The 16,125-nt window shown below is 48.4% G+C and overlaps 1 protein-coding gene across 5 annotated transcripts in view; it reads left to right on the top strand.

Annotated features, from left to right (window-relative positions):
* The first annotated feature begins 857 nt into the window (after positions 1 to 857).
* TMEM229B (transmembrane protein 229B) overlaps positions 858 to 16,125 on the top strand; it is a 38,217-nt gene continuing 22,949 nt past the window's right edge. For 2 of the 5 annotated variants that reach the window (XM_081121183.1, XM_081121176.1), the window contains exon 1: positions 1,232 to 1,359. The gene's annotated coding sequence lies outside the window, so the exon portion shown is untranslated. Of the gene's footprint in view, positions 1,001 to 1,231; positions 1,360 to 7,259; positions 7,341 to 16,125 lie in introns of those variants that run through there. The other 3 variants (XM_081121177.1, XM_081121178.1, XM_081121181.1) reach the window with 3 other exon arrangements.

Below are 16,125 nucleotides of genomic sequence, written 5' to 3'. Positions count from 1 at the left end.
TCTGAGAACTCTTTGTCACTGTGGCATGCGTTAAAAAGGGAGAGAGCTAGGAGACAAGCAGTAATCAGACCTCTCAGATCAGGCCTAGGCACACATAAGGTTTGTGTGAGAATTAGAAAAGGGCTACCCCTCTGCATGGCTTATTTACGAAAGGACACCCCAGGAAGCCTTATACATTTTTTTAAATGTTCCTTTCTCTTGGCTGCATAACCCCGTGCCAGGACTCAGGCTTGGCGTGGGGACAGGCTGGATTGTTTCCCACTCCCTGCTCAGCAGGACCTAGGACCCATCAGAGGGGCCTATCTCAAGTCATAGCCCTCTGTCGGGTTCCCCACCGTCCACATTCTAGAAACTCCAGGATTTCCAGATGACATCCAGTATTTTCTACCTTTGAAGAGAAGAATCTAGATTGACCTCAGAAATATCTGTTTAATCTTTGTGGTGTAGGCCAAACTGTGGACGTTGGAGGTTCAGACCTTGCCTTAGACGAATTCCTTAACTGCCACAGGCCTCAGTTTTTCCACCTCGAAAATGGGGCTAATAAAAACAACCCTGCTGGGCTGTTTCAATGGATGGACTGCACAGAACACAATGCTGTTACACAGTAGGTCTGCAACACCATGTGGCCCATGGCCTTCGTGCAGCGGGACCTGCAGGATACCCACAGTGGATCTTGTACACGCAGTCCCAACTCCTGCAGGCTGGGAGGTGAGGGGCCCAGGCTAGCCCTCTCCTCCCGGCTCCTGCAACACCTCAAATACAGGCGGGGTGGCGGGGCCCGCGAGGCCAAGGAGCTCCGCACTGCAGCCACCTGCGCCGCGCCCGGCGGAGGGCGCGCTTCCTTGCGCCCCGGCCGCAGGCGACACCCGGCTGCGAGAGGCGGCGGGGCCGGCAGGGTAGCGCGCCCGGCGGCCGGCAGCGAGCAAGGAGTTAAGCGGGCCGGAGGCAGGGCGCCTGTCAGACGCGAGCATGTGCAGTTTGCTCCGCATCCGTACTATGGGTGAGTGCCGCCGCCGCCGCCGCCGCCGCCGCCGCCGGGGGCTCCGCTTGGCCCGGGCAGCGGCGGCCGCAGCCCCCCGGCCCCCGCGGCGGGCGCCGGCACACAATGCGGGACTAGGCGCGGCGCGGGAGGCCCGGCGGCGTGGGGGAGGCACGGCCGGCAACTCGCGCGGGGGGAGCCCGAACGCCGGGCGTGGGGGCGGGGAGCGGGCGGCGCAGGAGAGCGCCCGAGTCCCGGCGCGGGAGGAGGAGCGGGAGGGAGCCGGCGGAACCGCGCTCCTGGCCGCACCTGCGCCCGGCAGGGGGCCGGCCCAGCCCTGCCCCTGCCCGCGCCCCTGCCCGCGGCCCCGGCCCCGCAAGGTAGGTGCCCCCCGATGCCCGCAGAGAGGCCTTTCCGCCGCCCAGAGAGGTGGCCGCGCGGGGCGGCCAGCGCGGTGTGTGGAGGTGCGGGCGACGGTGCGGTGATGGGGAAGAGCAGGGAGACCGGGCTGGGGGCGCTGCCCCATCCCGCTTCCTCTTTGCTTTCGGTTTCGAAGCGGCTGCCCCGGCTGGAGAGCTAGCTGCAGATTAGATGGTGCGCCCCGGCTTGGATTCCCTGAGGGGGATGGGCGCACAGGGGGGCGTGTTGGGGAAGGGGTGCCTGTTGGCAACTTTCCCCGCCTGAAAACAAAGGGGCATGGAGAAGATGCTAGGGGAAGGGGCCAGTCGGGGATCTCGGCAGCGGAAGGTTGACACCCCCTTCCTGCGGGCGGAGAGCACCCCATGAGGCCGCTTCGGGAGGGCGAAGGGGGACGCCAGTCTGGGTGGAAGTTAGGGAGCCAGGGCTTGGGAGTGGAAACCACAGACCTTCCTTAGTTTGAGGCTGAGGACTTTCCAGAAGGGGAGGGAACCGTCCAAGATGATCCTGCCGCCTTCTCTCCGGGATGCATGGAAAAACTAGGTGATAGTGGACAGCATAGCCGGGGGCCCAGCCCAGCCCCCCGGCCGCCAGCTCTGGCTGCCCTCTCTGAGCTCCAGCCCTCCGTGGGAGATGCGGGGCGGGGATGAAGGCCATGTCATCCCAGTTCATGGCACGGGCCTCTTTCCCGGGGGTTTTCCTTTCCGGCTTTCTGTGTATGCTGGGTCAGAAACTGACCCCTTCCCTTCCTTCTCAGGACTATGCCTCCCTTTTCTCCACAGTTTCCTGGAGGGAGTAGGGGGGGATGTTCAGTTGCCTCAGGAGCAGAGCCTAGGGTGGCAGGTGGTTCAGATGCTGCTTCATGCCCTCTCAGGAGGAAAAGAGCTGGACCCTGGAGGAGCTGGGCCAGTGTAACCTTGGGGGCTCTGCTTAACAATTCTCCTGTGTTCTCAGCACTTAGTAACAAATGAGCTGTTACTCTGGCCTTCAGACTTGGGTCATCAGGAGGCCTGGGTTCTGTCTTTGCTGTAACCAGGAAGAAAGATCAAAGGGAGGGCTGAATGGCCTGCCCTGGGGGTGGTACAGTGTCTTTCTCTCTGGAAAAACAATGGGCCAGGTTCCAGGTCCCGATCTTGTGTCTTCAGGAATGAGGTGCCTCCAGCTCCCAGCCACTTGCATGTGACCACCGGCTTCTATCCTGTGGCAGCACTGCCCCGTTGCCTTTCATTTCCTCAGAAAGGACAGCCCTTTGAGAGTTGGGTTTTCCCCTGGTTTCAAGGCAGAGAGCTACATCTGCTTGCCTGTGGAGACAGAAGGTACTGGGGCGGGGGTAGGAGGGGTAGCTGGTCTGCTGGGTGACTCTCCTGCCTGCTCCTGTGAATGAGCTAATGATACAAGTGATTGGGCCAGGAGGGGCGTGCAGGACCTTGGTCTAGAGAGGCATGGAAGAATGGACCGAGATGAGGCTTGGCCCTCCACAAAGCTTTGAATTTGGGAACAGAGATGGGTAAATGGAAGACAGCGGGCCCTGGACCAATGTATTTATCTGGTCCTTGGAGGGAAATGACAAGCTGATTTAGTGTTGACTTTGGTCACTTAAAGATATAGGAGTGAGGGATGTTTCAGGACCACTAAGGGGCAGCAGGAGAAAAAGAAGTCCCCTGAGCTATAGATCTGTGATCCTGGAACTATGGCTGGAGTCAGATGCAGGTTCTAGACCAGAGAGCACCACCAGTCCCACTTCTAGGGCCCTTTCCCTCTAAATGGGCAGGGTTGATATTGCTTAGCACCCCCATTGGCTTTGTCCCAAGCTCTTTATTCAGAGCTGAGGATTGTTCCTCAATTGTATTGAATGTAACATGAGGGTAATGATATGGGGTCCTGACCCCTCCACCCCCAATGATAAGAAAAGGGGATTTTCCATAGATCATTCCTCAAATGTACTGACTATAACATGGGAAAATGATACTTCCTCTGATTCCCTCTTTTAAAGTGATGAGGCATGAATTTTTATATTTATAAAGTGATTTAAGAGCCTCAGGTCCCTGAATGAAAGATGTCAAATGAGTTAGGGAGCCTTATACTGTGTTTATTTCACTTGTATCAGATTTACATATTGTTTCTAAAGGGAAGGGTGTCATTTTGCAGGAAAGGGCTGAATTGCAGCTTTTGTGATAGGGAAAGTTCAGTGTCGGTTTTAAAAGTACAGTTTTTAATCAGAAAGGTACTTGCTGTAGCACATGGGCAGCGATTGTTTTTCTGTCTGCCTCTGCTCTCCAGAGATCTTTGAGCTCCTTCTTAGTAGGATTTTTCCAGGTAGACAGGGTCCAGTCTGGATGTCAGGGACAGTAACCCTCCAAGCTCTGAGAAGGGTCTCTGATGATGTTGGGGACACTAATGTTAGAAGTTGAGACCTGGGTGAGGGCAGTAAAGTGAAGCTGCTTGGCCTTATCAGCAACCATATAAGATCTGGCTGTCCTTGAGGGAAGGGAAATCTAACCCTCCAACAACAGCCTGGCTGTTTTCAAATTTGTATCTCTTTACTTTTCTCCTCCCTCCTCCCCTCACCCCTCAATTTACAGACAAAGCTGTTTGGGTTTTATTTTTTCATTTCAGGAACATTCCTTTTAAGGTGTGGATAATTTCTTACTTGGCAAACTCTTCAGCTCTTTTTGTGGCAACACCTGGCTGAGGAGGGAATGTTGGAAAGGATTCTGATGTTTTGAGCAGGAAGAAATTCAGCCTTTCTGGTCAGGTCTTCTGCTTTCCCCACCACCACCAATCAGAGGCTTCGTATTTGAAAAGTAAAGTGTAAGCTGATTTCTGGGGACGCGCCAGGAGGTGGCACTTTTGGTTATGATTTCCCTTGAGGGAAACTGAGTCACGTTGAGAGTGCACTGGCTGTGGTTTGACTGAATGTCTGTATTGGGGAAGTGTTCCTTTCCTGGGATTTAAGAATGTTTGGACTCAAGTACTGGAAGAGACCTAGGGGTTATACTTTTTCATTATGAGACAAAGATGCAATGATGGAATTTAGGCACCCATGTGCTTGGTTTCAGATATACGCTGGCCTCAGACTTTGAGCTGTGGGATGTCCTGTTCTGCTGCAATTTAAGGAAAAGGTGTGGTTTTCACCCCTGCAGTTCACGTCCATAGATAGATGTGATCTGTCACATTCCCAGATAAAAAGGAGGCCCTTCTCCCCTCCCTTTGCTCACATCCATCTTGCAGGAATGGACTCCTGCTCTCTTCCACACTATGGCTGTCTGTCCTCAAGGTTCAATTTAACATCAGTTGCCCTCTGTATAATTTAGTGGGGTCGAGGTCACAGAGTGATATTGGCCCTCTGCTCCTTTGAACGATGGTTCTGAAAGGTAACTTTTCACCCTCCGTTGATGTTGGTGCTTCCACCTTTGGGGTCAGTCACAATCCAGTGTGGCAATTTGAGGAGTAATCAAAGTCATTGCCAAGTCCTGTTGTGAACATCGAGCTCCCAATTATCCTTTACTCTGATGGCTCCCCAGCAGGGAGTTTGGTATCTTTTCAGGGCTCTTGGCTCCCAATGTGCCTGGTATTGTAGAAGGGACAGCATCCTTGAATTGAGGGCACACAGTCTATATGGACAGGACTTGGGTCCTCAGATTGCTCCTTCCTGCTGCTCCATCCTCTAGAAGCATGGTGGTTAAAAAAAAAAGAAAATTTAAAAAAAGACTTGCATGGTCAAATTCTAACTCAGTGTAGGGAGATGTGATAGATTGGGGGCTTAAATCAGAGTGCACTTTTGGCCATTACTTTCCACGCCAGAAGCCCTGCAGTCAGAACGCACTAGCTATTTCTGACTGCTTCCGTGGTTGGACATGAGTGACAAATGCCTTCTAGCTGGTTCATTCATTCATTGTTTCCTTTCAGTTTTTAAGAGACACCCTGTCACATGAGTTTCTGGAATGTTTCCTTTCTCTCAGAAAGGTCACTCAGCCTGAGTTTTCGTAAGGCCTTGACACTGGCCCCGAGGAGCGAGGGATGCCAGCCAAAAAGGAGATTGAAGGGCCACAAAGAGAGGATTCTTTTCTGAGCTTCTGAGGGGTGATTCATGCTTCAAGATAAAATGTGCTTCCTGGGGCTTCATGGTTTCGTGGCTTGCACCATTGGTAGAGGGCCAGGCCCTGGTGCAACAAGAAGCCCACCTTGTAGACAATAACTGCAGTTCTTTGGAGCAATGGTGGGGGCCTATATTTAGCCCACTGCCAACCCCATCTTCTTTTTTACTGTTGTCCTTAGACAAACCCCATTTTAGTCTTTGGTCCCTAGGATCCCCCTCCCTCTTATTCCCAATCAAAAGTGCCTTTCCAAAGCTAGAAATAAGGCAGCCAGGGCATTGGTCTTACTTTCATCTATCTTCTTAAATGTGGATGAAAAATATCATCACTACTGGACAACACAAGCAAGCAGCAGCTCCAGATTTTTAAAAAAATGTTTTATTGATTTTAGAGAGAGAGGAAGGGAGAGGGAGAAAGAGAGAGAGCAACATCGATGTGAGAGAGAAACATTGATTGGTTGCTCCCCGCCAAGGACTGGGGATCAAACCCACAACCTGGGCATGTGCCCTGACCTGGAATCGAACGGGCAACCTTTCAGTGCATGGAATGTCACTTAACCAGCTGAGCCACCGTGGGCCAGGGCAACAGCTCCAGATTTTTGTTTTTTAATTTGTGTTTTTGCCAGCCATTAAAAGGTGATGACCTTTCTAGTCTGATCTGTAGAAGCCTTAAAGGTTTCATATAGCCTACATGGTTTTTAGCACATGGTGAGGGCTTATTAAATCATCAGCTGTGGTACTTGGATGTGATCAGATCCCCATATTTCTAGGTCATTGGGCAATGACGCTCTTTGTGTAGGAGCTGATGGGTGGTAAAGGATTCTGCAATGAGAAAACCTGGGATCCCTTCCTGACTCACTTGTATGACCTTGGACAACCCATGTCAGCCCTCTGATACTTAATTCCACAAATGGAGCTTCAGCTGACTTCAGAACTCATAGCAATAATAACAATAACAGCCACCATTTATTGAATACTTACTATATACCAGGCACTGGGCTAAGCACTTGATATATGTTCTTCTTTCATAGCAATGAGATAGCTACTTATTTATCCCCATTTTACAGCTAGAAAAACTGAGGGTCTGAAAGTTAAAATGACTGCACATGTCCCACAGCTAGCATGCGTCTAAATGGGATTTGAACTGAGATCCGTCTGATTTCATTGTGTTCTATGGATTGTATGCTGGGGAGAAGGTAAAAGTGGAAGTAGTGTTAGTTAAGCTATAAGAAGGAGAGCTTATGTGGATTAAACACAGCTAGTTAAATGGAGTTGGAATTCCAGATTCTTATTTGATAAAGATCCCAGTGAATGTTCGGGAAGAAGAGAGAAGTCAATACCCTGCATCGGGGAAGTAGACCAGATAGCCTGGGAGTTACCGTAAGGAGAAGAGACTTCGTGTTTGGCATAGGATGTATCTCATAAACCCCATTTCATTTTGATGCCATTTGTTTTCTCTTGCTTAACAGGCTCTCTGGGCAGCATTTTTCTTTCTGTCACCCTACTGTCACTAGTCATAGCAGCTTCTCTTCCCAGATCCTTGACTCCACTCATCCTCCAACCTCATTTCTGGGCCTTCCCCTGCCCGTTATTACAGTTTGGCTGTGGAGACCTGATTATGACTTTGGGTCCCAGGTACACTCTACAAAGTACAGCAGACTATCCCATTCTCCTGAGAAAGGATTTGTGGCCACTAATTACTCCCTTCGAAGGTGATCAACTGGTTCATTGAGATGATTCTCATTTCTTTACCCTTTTTTCTTTCAGGCAAGTTAACTCTGAGGCTCTTCTACCATTTTGAGGTGTTTGTGGAAGAAGAATGAAGGTTGGGGTGGTGGCCTGGAGGAGGTGAGCTGACCCCCTTTGAGAGTTAGCATGATGGGGTACAGTGGGGCATTGTGCTAGGGGTCAGGGGGTTGGGCTCTTGTATCAGCTCAGTGACTCTGGGCACATGACATGAGTTCCTCTAGTTTCCTTATTCTGATGACCGTTTAATCGAGGCAGCTGAGAGCTGTGTACTCTCTACCTCCTAAACTGTGGAAGCACCCCTTGTATCTTGTCTTAAACTTCACACACACCCCTTACATTCCAACTGCCTAAGTGAAGGCAGCAGGGAATTGGTGCAATGGTGTGTTTTACATTCTGCATTTGGACTTGGCAGACTCCACGGACTGGTTTGGCCCAGGATCCACCCAGGGCTCCAGGACTTAGGGACGTTGGCTGATGCTTTCCAGGTGACTCAGTGTCGTGAGAGCGTGCCTCTTCTCTGCTGCCTTTGCTCTGGCCTAAAAGAGCAAGATCACATCATAAACTCAGCTTAGGAACTAACTCAGGGAATCACAGCTTTTCTGTGCATGCACTTGGGCCATCTGGATTTCCCTTTGAACAAAGCCATTTGTCCAAGGACTCTTGGATTCTGCTATCCATTGATACATCTTCTATTTTCTTTTTTCTTTAAATATATCTTTATTGATTTCAGAGAGAGGAAAGGAGAGGGAGAGAGAGATAGAAACATCAATGATGAGAGAGTCATTGATGGAGCCCACAACCCGGGCATGTGCCCTGACCAGGAATCGAACCCCGATCGCCTGGATCCCAGGTCGACGCTCAACCGCTGAGCCACGCCCGGCCAGGCTCTATTTTCATTTTATCATATTCAGAGTTGAGGAGCAAATGAATTCCCACCGAACCCACCAAACTAATCTTTTCTCTCCCTTCCGGCCTTGCTCTTTTCCTTAGTTCTTTATTGCCCTATATCAATTATTTCTTTCCTTTTAATATATCTTTATTGATTTCAGAGAGAGGAAGTGAGAGGGAGAGAGAGAGATAGAAACATCAATGATGAGAGAGTTGTCATTGATCGGCTGCTTCCTGCATGCCCCGGACCGGTGATCAAGCCCGCAACCCGGGCATGTGCCCTGATGGAATCAAACCGCAATCTCCCGGATCCTATGTTGACGCTCAGCCGCTGAGCCACACCTGGCCCGGCTTATATACCAGTTATTTCTAATGGTGGTTACTATACCAATGGGAATGTGAGAGATAATTTTAGTTGGTACAGGGATAAACATTCCATTTTAATAACTATGTTTCTAATTAGTATAAAGAAACATGACTCATTGGGATGTGTTCATAAAGTGACTTAATTTTGTCTCCTACTGTCCCTTTATGTTTTTCAGAGGGATTAGTTCCTTCCCTTCCCTGGGATGAAAACTCAATCAGTCCCCATACCTTTTCTAGTCATTCTCATGCAGTAGAAGGTCCTCTGGCCACTTTAAGTCACAATTCAGTATTTAATGTGTCTAGTCGTTTGTCAGTGGGTTGGGAGGGACAGGAAAAGTTTCACTTGGCCAGCACTGCTGTCTGCCAGCTTCCAGCTTCCTGAGCCCAGCAGGTATTTAATGCCGATTATTTCTTTTGTGTCAAAGTTCATGGTTTCTCAGAGACTCAACCCCCAACCTCCCACCCCTGCAATTGCTGGGACCATTCACTGCTGTTTGTCTTGAAAAGAGCAAATTATCCTCTATTCTAGATCATTGTTCTTTCCTTAGCCTCTAAAATGCAGTGGTTCATCTTCAGCCTCTTTCGACTAAAGTCCTTTAGTCTGTCTGAGGGGCCCTTTTGGACAAGGGGCCTCTGTTGCATGTGGCCCATGCAAGTCCAAGGAAACAATCACACATTTTTTGTGGTAACAGTCCACCCCTAGTGAACCTGGGAATGCAGGCCAACCCCCAGCTCAGCCATTTCCCTTGGCTCCTCCAATAGCAAATGGCCAGGTTATGTCTCATACCTTGGGTGTTTCAGGTGATGATCAGATGACAGTGCACCCTGTCCTCCTAGTTGTAGGGTCAGAGATCAAGTTTCTGGAGTAGTCCTGTGGAAGCCCCTCTTACCAGCTTGGGAGCGTCAGATCTGTTGTACTTGGTGCCTTAGTTAAGACTTTCAATTTAACCTCTTGTTATATGTGTATTATCAAAGCCATAACTGTCACCCTAGCCAGTTTGGCTCAGTGATTAGTGTTGGCCCTCAGACTGGAGGTTCCCAGGTTTGATTCCGGCGTGTCCCTGGGTTGCAGGATGGATCCCCAGCCCCAGTCAGGAGCGTGTGTGGGAGGCAACCGATCTATGTGTCTCTCTCAGATCAGTGTTTCTCTATCTCCTCTCTCTCTTTCTCTCTCTCTCTCTCCCTTCCACACTCTCTGAAAAGCAATGGAAAAAATATCATTGGATGAGGATTACAAAAGCAAAACAAAAAGCCATAACTGTCACAAGAAGCCCGTGACTTCATGGATATTACTGCTTAGGATAAGGCTACAGTATATACTTAACTAAAAAGGTTAACAACATCTAACATTTATTGAGTACTTAGAATGCTAGATACTGTTTTCAGTACAATAAACACCCCCTTTTATTTAACCCTCATGAGAGAGGTACCTGTATTGTCTCGATTTTACAAACGAGTAAACTGAGGCAAAGAGAGCTTAAGCAGCTTGTCCAAGGTCACAGAGTTGGCAACAGCCCAGATTCAGATGGAGAGAATCTCACCCCAGAGTGTTCAGTTTTAAATCACTACACTCTGTCTCTTCTCACAAGGGCGGTAGGCAGCCATGATCAGTCACAAAGGCAGGAGGCGAATGATTGGGAAATGCTGCCTTAGGACTTGTCGGTTCTCTACTCTGGCATTCAGGCTCTCCATGCATCATTTTTACCCGCTTTCCCAACACTCCTTCTGTGCCCTTTACCTGATCCTAATCCACATGCCTGGCTAAGCTGCCAGGCACATGCCCACCCCGTATCTCATATCATTTTCCTGCCCAGACAGCCCTCATCTGCTTTGCTGGCTCCCCAAACCGAGGTTCTTTGTAAAGTTGGAGCTCATTCTTTGCTGCAAAGGTATATTGGGCCAAAACCACTTCAGCTGGGATCTTTGACTCCTCTCCTGATTTCATCACTGAATTGGCAACGATTATGCGAGGAGCATGCGGAAGCAGTGAAGGCCCTGGCCAGGTAGCTCAGTTGGTTAGAGCATTGTCCCGATACGCCACGGTTGCAGGTTCAGTCTTCAGCCAGGGCACATACAAGAAGCAACCGATGAATGCGTAAGTAAGTGGAACAACAAATTGTTGTTTCTGTCTCTCTCCCTTTCTCTCTCTCTCCAAAATCAATCAACAAAATTTTTTTTAAAGAAGAGCAGTTAGCTAACCCAGATTCTGATCTCTTTCTGCTGTTAACTGCCCGGTTTCATCATTTTTAAAGTGTGCGTGTGGATTAGTTCCCTTTAGTTGTCAAAATTCTATGATACGTGTTTACCTTCTTGTCCCTACACCTTCTAAGCTCTTGAGGGCTGGAACTGTGTCTTGTATGTCAGCACCTGCCGACTCTGCCCAGGGTTTGAGGTATAGAAGGTGTTTAATAATAGCAGTTGGTTGGCTGGTGGGAAATACTGTTGTAAGTCAGCTCTGGGCTTGACCAACTTTTAGAAATCGCCTTCTGGGGGATCACTGGTGAGGACTTTGGAGTTGTTTTTTCTGCATAAGTTTATAACAAAAGTTTTGGGTCCAGTCTGCTGCCTTTTTTTCTATAAGAAAGCAAATGTAGTGCTATTAAGACTCACACTTCTTTAGCTATAGTTTCAAAATCCATGACGGTCTAAAACTGAAAGCTTTTCTTTAACTTGCATGTTGGCAAAACCTGACCTGGACTAATGTGAGGCCACTGGTTGTCTGTTCTGCGGAGTGTGAACATTCATAGATGTGGCCGCAGAAATGTTCATGTGTTTGATTGGGGGGGGGGGTGCTGCCCTAGACCCTGCTGTGGGGCTATGTAATCTGTGAGATGTGCTCTACATTACCTTTTTAAAAACTCCTGCATTGCAAAGGTTTCCGATAGGGGACTGTGTGGTGTTTCTCCACAGAGGTGTGATTGGCACCGGGGGTGGGATAGGGCTTCGTTATGTGGGACTCTTCCAACATCACAGAACCTCACCTGACCCTGCATCGTTGGTCTGGCCCTAATCCTGGCCTTGGTTCCAATGCAGCCACAGCCTGTACCTGAGTTGACCAATTTGATTTTGTAAAATATTGCATGACGATATCATGTATCTGGATTACTAAGCTATTTTGGGCACACCTTAAGTTTAAATTTTGTGCCTGAAGCAGATGGTTCTCTTGCCTCACCCTAGTCAGTCCTGGCCCTGCATGACTCTTTTTCTCTTCCCACTACCTTGTCTCTGAGATGAACTGGTGTGCCCTCAAGATGGATGGTACCTGCTGGGTGTCCCTGTTTCGATGTAACATGGTTGGGGTCCCTGTTGGCCCCTTAGCCAAGTCAGCTTCCCAGAGGGACTTGCAAGTTGGTTCCTGGATGTACTTCCTACGTGTGGGTGCATCTTTGGAGCTCCAGTGAGCCTGGTTCCTCTACTCCCTTCTGGGAAGTGATGCAAATACTCATTTGAAAGTCTATCTGCTTGTTAATTCCTACAGCTGCTCTGACCTGATGTTTAAAAAAATTTTTTTTAATATACTAGTGCTCTTGGAAAAATATGAAAACAATATAAAAATGTACAATGATGGAATCTAATATGTTCTATTGTGTTTATTTTTTATTAAGGAAAGCGAGAGGAGGAGAGATGAATGGTGACTGTTAGTGGAAGAGCCTACTCAGAAAGCCGTTTCTGGCCCTCCCATTGGCACTCCAAGCCAGCAGGCTACCCCATCCTTTCTCCCTAGGCCCGTGCGTCCTCAGTTTGGAGAGGGCACATGAGTCAGTTAGCTATCTTCTCTTGATTGAAGGACACACTTTCCCCCCACTTTTTTCCTGTTTGGCCGTGATGGGCATGCCCATGGGACTTAATGCCTCCACATCCCCACCATTAAATAACCAGCCCCTCGCAGAATCTGAGCCCTGAGTATTTCTGGCCTGCCTTTTTAACCTATTGGAGGTCCTCTGAGATCATTTCTCTATCCCTATGCCTGTCCACAATTCCTCACGATGTAGCATTTTCCATAAATACACTTCCTTATGCATCCTCTTACAAACTGTTTACTCATCTCATCCATTAAGAAGATACTCCCCAGACCGAGCCTGGCACCTATTGCTTTGGCTTCTTCTAAACACATCTTTGCCTCTGGACATTGAACCATTTCTCATTGCCCTGGCCCCTGCAGATTGACTTGTGGTCTTGTACGTATTGTCATTAGGCTGGAAAATGCTGAGATAGGGCATAATTTAAATTAATCGTAGAAATGAAATTTCCCAAAGGTGCCCAATTAGTTTTCTTAAGCCCCATAGACTTACCATGTTGTCAGTATACCCACCCACGAGCTTCATGTGGGTATCTTGTTAGAGACCATTGAGTTTATTCCGTGGGATTGATCATGTGAAGCCAGACTGATTCTGCTCACCCCTGCATTTCCCTCAGCACCACAGTTTATCTTGCTTCTAGGGGCACATGGTGTTTGGGATGGTGCCCCCTTTATATTTAGCAAATATTTATAATGCCTCCTAATTACCCTGAGCAGAATTCATAGATAATATGATCTACCTACTTACATAAGTTTAAAAATATCAATAAAATGCCTTAATTGTAATAGAAGAGAGAAGTACAGAACAAGTTAGTTACACAATATCACATTTCCTAAGATATACTTGCTTGAGTATGACTACACGGAAGCCAGAAGGAACGAGTCAGATGCTGGAACCTGTACATAGAATCACTGAGAAGAATGTAACAGCCACAAATATCCACAAGATGCAGGTGTGTTGTGTGGGTGACTCGAATACCAGGGGAGGTGCTGCTGAGGTCGACATGATTTTCCAAAATGGGGAACCACGCTTGGTAGAGTTCCAAAGAACAGAAAGTATGGTATCCCCTCAATTTGTACTCTAATGGCTTTCCTGGACAATTCAGTATATGTTAAAACCAAGCAAAATTCCTCTGTGTTTATTTTAGACAGGGAGTTCGGTTCCAGATGCAGATAATTACAAATGGGCTTTTCGCCTCTGACCAGTGGACCATTCTAAAGTCATGTGAGAGAGTCCTTTTGTGGCTGCTCTGGGATTGCAGGGTGTCCGGCAGTACCTGTCGCATTCCCTATCCACCGTGGGGCTGATAGAGGGTCCTCCCCCTATCCCAGGGGTGGCCCCATTAAGAACTGCTGGTCTGGAAGGACCAGGACCAGAAACTAGAAGACCTGTGTCCTGGGTCTGCCCCGATATTTATGTGACCTTAACTACGTACATCAGGGTCCCCTATCTGTAAAGGGGATTTAATGACACATGTGTCCTGCTGGCCTTTGGGATTGTGGCTCATTGTGCTCCCTTCCTTGACCTCAGGATAGCCAGAACACCCATGTGTGCCCCACAGCGTATATCCCAGTGACAAGCTCTCCCTCACTGCAGTTTTAGCATTTAAACATCCTTGGGTCTCTCTTACCTAGTAAGGCAAATTTCTCAAGAGTTATCCATATGTACTGTCTCAGTTACCTCCCTTTGCAGTCACTCCTCCTTCCTAAATGGTCCCCAATGACCTCTGCTGCTAAATCTCTCAGTCCCTGTCTGACTTGCCTCTGCAACTGACCACCGCCCCAAACTCTCCTGCCCCCTCTTCCCTGACAGGGTCCTTTCCTGGGTGCCCTGCCTCCCTGGCCCTTCCTCAGGCCCCTTCATAGAACCTCGTCCTCTGCCAGCCCTGGGTGGCACCCCTCACTCCCCAGCGTGCTCCCCCTTTGTGCTGCTCCACCTAGCTGGGGTCCCAGGCCTGCCCAGCCTGGAGTCCCTTGGGCATCTCAGACTTGGAGCATCTGAAACGCAGCAGCTCCTCCGGTATTCTGCTCTCAGGGGATGACACTGCCATTGCCCAAGTCAGAAGTCAGGTGTCGTCCTCCACGCCTCCCTCTCTCTCGCCCCGTCCAACGAATCCCTCACCCAGTCCTGTCAGTCCTGCTTTTTTAGGAGCTTTGAGTCTTCACTGATTTGAGTTGCCTGCTTGACCCTTGTTGGCATTTAGGATTGCAACTTCTACTTACTCTTCGGGCTGGATGAAAACCTTTTGAGGCCCTCAGCACTGACCAGGGCAGGGTCCTGTAAGTAATTAAAAATATATTAACAGAGTTCTAAGTTATAATAGGAAATCATGGCTTTAGAAACAACAAAATGTTCTTGTGCAATGAAGCCACGAGAGTTTCCTTTCCATGCTCTCTCATTTTCCCTTCTTTGAAATAATTTTCTTTGGTGCCCCATCATGGGTGGTACCCTAAGCATGTGTCTAGTGGTCAGGTGGGCAACCCAGGGCCAGTTAGAGCGTCAGCTTCTTGTGGCCGGGGCTTGGGTCTTCGCCTCCATGGTACATGGTGACGTGACACAGACACTAATTACTTAATGAACATGTGAATGAATGCATGAATCATGAGATGGACTCGAAAATACTTAAGTAAAAAGCAGTGTAGCCAGAATGCAAGTTATCATTATTAGCTTTCTGGTGTTTGATAGTACAGTGGAATTTCTAAGATTTTATCTTTCCAATGTGTTAAAAACAACCAGCACCATGGTTGTGCTTCAGCTTTCATACTCCAGCCTGCTTAGCATTACATAGTCTGCACATGAAAGATGCATATAAGGATTTCTGAATTAATAAGTAAATGATTCCCCTTAGCCCACAGTGAGGCTGCTTAAAGAGACTCAGTCTGGCTGTGAGTTATTTAAAGTGACCTCACCCAGCTGTGATGGAAGAGAACCTGGGAGGGAGGCGTGCCTGTGTGTGTGTGTGGGGGGGGTTTACTTTGGGGTTACACTGGTGATGGGGATGGATGGGATGGTGGTGTGGGAAATGGGCATCCACCCTTCAAAGCCCGCCTGAGACCTCAGCAGGGAGGAAGGTGGCCTAAAGGCCTAGAGTCAAGCACCGTGAGTGGTATTAGCCACAAAATTGGGGGAGGGGGTGAAATACCTTATAAAACCCAGAAAGCTTAATAAGTAGAACTTGCGTCATTATTATGGGCTCATGGACAAAACAGGTATCAAAACATTTCCAGAAAATATTAGCTATATATGAGGATAGACCTGAAAGGTTAATCAGCCCCGGAATTCACAGGGAGGCCTCCTGGAAGGTTGCTGAGTTTTGAGAGGAAGGAGTAAACCCGTTAAGAAGTAAGAAAAGAGGCCAAATTGGAAGAGGAAATGTGTCCATGAGGGACATCTTGGCAGCGCTGGGATTTCTGTGTCCAGTACAGACATGTGATGACCAGTGTCCTCCCTGGATTCACCCTGTGTCTGCTCCACACTCACCCCACCCCTGTCTAGTGGAACACGTCCCTTTGTTGTTTTTCACCCAAAACTTTTTATTTGGAAATTAATTTCAAACTTACAGAAAAGATGCCAGAATTGTGCAAAACACCCATATATTCTTTATCACTCTTTTTAATATTTTTCCTCATTTGCTTTATCTGTTATGTTTCCTCTCCCTCCCTTCCCTCCCCTCTCCCCCCCCCCTTCTGAACCATTTACGAGTAAGTTGCCGACATCATGGCCCTTTAAATATTTTAGTGTGGATTTCCTAAGAATAAGGATATTGCTTTACATAACCTTCAGTAAATTGAACATTGCATGATACTTTATCTAATCTGCTGGTGTATTTC

This window comes from Miniopterus schreibersii (genome assembly GCF_964146895.1).
Source record: "Miniopterus schreibersii genome assembly, chromosome: 1".
NCBI lineage: Eukaryota > Metazoa > Chordata > Mammalia > Chiroptera > Miniopteridae > Miniopterus > Miniopterus schreibersii.
The sequence above is the reverse complement of the archived record's forward strand: the minus strand, read 5'-3'. Positions and strand labels throughout refer to the sequence as shown.